At 42.1% G+C, this 4884-nt stretch overlaps 1 long non-coding RNA gene across 1 annotated transcript; it reads right to left on the bottom strand.

Moving 5' to 3' along the window:
* Positions 1–378: 378 nt before the first annotated feature.
* LOC123117309 (uncharacterized) lies at positions 379–4703 on the bottom strand. The gene is made up of 4 exons (XR_006457340.1): positions 4053–4703; positions 3038–3103; positions 2379–2501; positions 379–846 (listed from the first exon to the last, which is right to left on the bottom strand). It is a non-coding gene; the product is annotated as an uncharacterized lncRNA (long non-coding RNA).
* Positions 4704–4884: the final 181 nt, after the last annotated feature.

Raw genomic sequence — 4884 nt, 5'->3', positions numbered from 1 at the left:
TATTAGCATATGTTTTAGAATAACATATTATCAAATATATGTATTAACCAAGCAAATAGTAATAATTAAGGGAAATAGTTTAGTCCACATATATATGTCTATATATATATTCATGCAAATTTGTGGGGGAAAAGTAGTTGTCAGAACGGATGCATAACAACAGGAGTCATGTACATCACTGGTCTTGATTAACATTCAAAATGCATGGAAAATTGCTACAACAGTTAGGCTACAAATTTCTCTTGAAAGGAAAGCTAGTGTGGCAGAGAACATTTAAGGTCAGTAGTCATGAGATGATGTAAAGCCAAAAAAAAACATCCACTTAGCTATCCTACTATAACAGTTGTTTGACAGCAAATTTCAGGGGTACATCGAACAAATAAAAACTTCAATGTACTGATTTTCTTGCTGATCGTGGGCACAGTTAGGTTACAAATATACCACCTCTTTTAGAAAGTGGACTGTCTCAATGCCTGACATACAAAACTAAGTCCTTTCTCCTGTGAGCGCAACAACAACTGTAGTTGAATGCACAAATTATGTTTCCTCCAAGCAAAACTGCATCTGACATGGTCAACTTGGCTGAACATTTCGTAACCTGACTGGTCGCAGTTGTTCATTTCTGTAGAGCCATGATCACCGGTAACATTTGGACCTTGCACGAGATCACTGATCTTTTGCTTGACAATGTGAGATTCATTCAGCTGAAGAACATTTTCATCAAAAAGGGATAGTCTCGAATGCCCATCAACTCCAGTCTTGCTCATGTAGTTTTCAAGACACCACTGAAGTGACTCATCTAAGCCGGATGTTGTTCGTCTTGCATCAGTGCGAAGCCACTTAGTACTGCCAACACGGAAAAAGAGATAATGAGCAATACATGCAATCATACTCTGAAGCTGAATAATAATCTCGTTGATGTTGAACACCGCTGAATACTGGCCAAAGTACTCCAAATAGTAACCATCTTAAAATGACAATTCCTAATTATGTGTGTGTCAAGAGTAGTATTAGAGCCATCATTTCTTACTAATGGGACTCCTGGCATTCTCGGCAATAGATACACACTGTATCCAAGGTGTTTGCAAAATTGACAGCTAGAATTGTGCAAAGGCTATGTTTATTGCATAGTAGTGCTCTGACCGGAGGAGGGCCATAGAAACCATCGTGCAGGTTGTAAGTACATAATTGTTTTAGCGACTGACCTCAAAATCACAACACATTGCTATTTTGGTTAACAAGTTGTAAGTACATATTCTTTCATTGATCCCAGCTATGACGGAAGCTAGCAATGATATCTGCAAATAAAGGCTTTCTAGCCTTATAGAAATAAAATAATTGATTAACTAATGGACCTGGACAGTCACGCATTGTGTACAACCAGATAGACTCCATATGAGTTTAGGATCAGGACTGAAGTAGTTCTTCTACACAAGAAATTGGTCAAACTATACTTTCAGAAGATCGACAACCTCCAATTCTACAATGGATTTGGGACCTTTTGAGTAGCTGGACAAGTTTCGAAGTTATGAGAACAAGAAAATCACTTGGGGAGTTGACAGGTTCAGCCTGAATAGTAACCTGCTGCACATATCTAAACCCCAAATTCAGGAGCACCATCTTCCACAATTTTCTTTTATTTTGGCTATCTATTTCAAGAAATCATAGTACACGGATGAATTTGCATAACAGTGAGAATAGTCGGCTCAAATTTCACATCTACGTCAAAAATCCAAGAGCAAAATACCACACAAAGGGGTGAGAGTACTGCTAGACATGTGTAGAAGCAAAATTCTAGAATGAGAAAGTAAATCATATCAGTAAATGTGGTCTGCCACACAGCATGAAGGAACTCAGTTGATTAAGTAGCTATATATGCGCATGTTAAAAAATTCTAGGCTGCAAAACCGGAAAAAATAGGAAAGACCAAGACACACGCTATGATATATTACATGGGAAGTAATCTGATCTTTTTGACATTTTATTTATCCTACATCTTTGTGAGACCCGCAGACTCAGCGCAGAACCTAAAGAAAAATCCTACATTTACTTTTTCAAGCAGAACTGCATTTTTCTAGTTGTCAAAATACGGTGAGCAGCAATTTTCCGTAAACATAATGCCCTCTTGAAAATAATTGAGACCCCTCCATCACTTATTTGTGAACTACTTTTTTATGTTCACCTATGTACTAAACTACTAAACACTCCTTACGAATTTACTCTGCTTCTGTCAAGTACAAGCAGAATCCATCTATGTATCAGTGCATGATGTGTTGATTGTCAGTGAAATATAGTCTACTGTCGGCAACGGCTATATTTGCTACAGTAAAGTGACGATTTGACAAATATATGAGACCCATCAGATGCTTCAAAAGTACCTGAACCAAAGTAGGTCTAGGCGACGGTTGATGGTCTTCCGGCAAAGTCAGCGGAGGCGATGGCAGATTGTCTTGCGGCGAAGTCGGCGGAGACGATGGCGGTGAGGTCTAAGGAGACAACGGCTGCAAAGTCGACTGATATAGTATAAGACAATCATAAATTCGGCAAGGAGGAAGATCAGGGAATAGTAATGCAAATTTTGCCACTATATATTTGAATTACATGGAGATCAATCATTCCAAAACCAAGTTTCCTGAAATACAGACCGTTGTCTGGGCTTATCTTTTACCTACTAATAAAGAGGTTACTTTTGTTCTGATCAGGTGGTGTTAAGACCTGGCATTTGATTTCTTGCATGGCTGATAATTGTGATGATTGTGATTCTTGCCAATTTTAATTAGTTTACTTCTGAGCTTGAAGAATATGCTTTCATCTTTTAATTATAACCTTAATCTTGCTCACTATGCAATGACCCCAAAATACATACGAAAATGAACATGTACTTCATATGCTCTTCTAAATTAAGGGAAAACACCCAGCTTCTATTAGATAAGACAAAGTATTACAAGGTATATATGGAGAAAAGTGTCACGATAATAGACGCATTGTACATGTACCAGGGCTCACATATGCAAACTAATATGAAGGGGATTCATACCTCTGGTGTAGCTGCCATATACAACATTGGACGGCTCGACAGATGTTCATCACTCATCTTAAGGGCCTAAAAAATCAATTCCAAATCAGAATAAGCTTTTTGCAGACGGGCATCAATGTTGACTAAATCATAAGTGTGACAAAAAATAGCTGATCATTCTTTTATTCTCTCAAGTGGCACCAGGCACTTAATTCTACTGAAAAATATGCAGATACACACTGGGCCACATGCTCAAAGAAGTTAGCTCCACACAAAAATTTGCACATCAGGTCATGTGCAACTGTAATGCAGTTTTGACAGATTGAGGCACTTATAAACATGCTACCAGGGCAAAACAATAAGTGTTACTATTGTAGACATATAATCACTGCTGAGCAATATTCATCTGAAATTAATGACCAATTAAACCATGTTTCCGCTTTGTTGTACATATAGGAGTACGATGATGGTTCAGTTGTTTTCTTTTGTTAATTTTGTAAAAAGTTATTGGATCACTGATTTGATTGATGAGCTAGTTATGAACACAGCCAAATTGAAGCACCCCTTTATTCCAAATAGAAAATGTAGTACAACAGAATTAAATTACAGACATTTTTTTGAAGTAAAATTACAGACATTATTGTGAATTAGCCCACTGGCCACTGCTCTAAAGATCCAACACTTATAAACATGCTAGCAGGACAGCAGTGGAACAATATATTCTGCGTGATACAAAGATGTTTTGGCCATTGCTTTGAGCAAAAAAATATGGTAACATGGGTCTGCAACCCCAGAAACTACAGGGAGGAAAGTTGTTTACACAACCTAATCCTGTTTTGCTAGGTGCAGCTAGCATATCTATTCTGCAAAGCTAATTCTTAACTGGAGAAAAAGCATAACCTAGGTGCAGCTAGCATATCTATATTCTGCAAAGCTAATTGTTCACTGAAGAAAAAGCATAATCGAGCAAAGGGATAGAAACAATAACTACAACAGGGGATACCATCCATTGATTAGCTTTCGAGGGGAGAGATACCTCTTGTGTAGCCGCCACAGGAGACAATGCATGGCTCGACAGACGTTCTTTTTCCTCCGGCAAACTCGGCGCTTCTTCCTCCGGCGAACCCAGCGTCGATATTGGATGTTTGGTCCAAAAATGCAATTTCAACAGGATGATGGAGATTATGGTCGAAGGGCAAAACCTGATGAAGAATGGATTGAGAGGGAAAGAGACGCCATGGTGGCTAGGTACCGATGCATGAGTAGCCTGTTCCGTAGGAGATAAGGCCGGAGGAGGACGGAGGTGGCAGCGTGCGCCACGGACTCAGGTTCGGCCACATTCGCCAGCGGCCGTCCCGCGCGCCTCACCGCAACGCGCAGCCGCGCGCCTCGCCGTGTCGCCGGCCGAAGAGCTCCCGCGCGCCTCGCCACGTCGCTCGGACATGCGCCTCGCCGTGTTGCCGGTCGAAGAGCTCGCTTCCGCGCGCCTCGCCACGTCGCCCGGCCATGCAGCGAGAAGATGAGACGGCGGCGGCTTGGCGGTTGGGAGGCACAGGGGCGAGGCGGAGAAGAGGCAGGGGAGGTTACTACGTCGGCGGCTGCGGGAGGCGGCTCCTGCGGCTGACGGCGGCGCGAGGAACGGCGGGGCGGCGAACGGCGCGGGAGGAGGAGGGGGCGAGAGACGTGCGCGGAGGAGGGGAGAGAGAGTTCGTGCGGGGAGGAGGGGAGAGGTCGTGTGGTCGTGCGTGGGCACCGGGCTTTTTTCCCCCTAAACGAGGGGCAGATTAGGGATCGATGAATTGGCTTAATGCGTGGTTTGTTGCGTTAAACATCAGAGGATTAAGGGCCGTAAGATCTGGTTGATGGAT

Source organism: Triticum aestivum, chromosome 5B (assembly GCF_018294505.1).
Source record: "Triticum aestivum cultivar Chinese Spring chromosome 5B, IWGSC CS RefSeq v2.1, whole genome shotgun sequence".
NCBI lineage: Eukaryota > Viridiplantae > Streptophyta > Magnoliopsida > Poales > Poaceae > Triticum > Triticum aestivum.
Note: the sequence above shows the minus strand (reverse complement) of the source record. Positions and strands in the feature narration are given on the sequence as shown.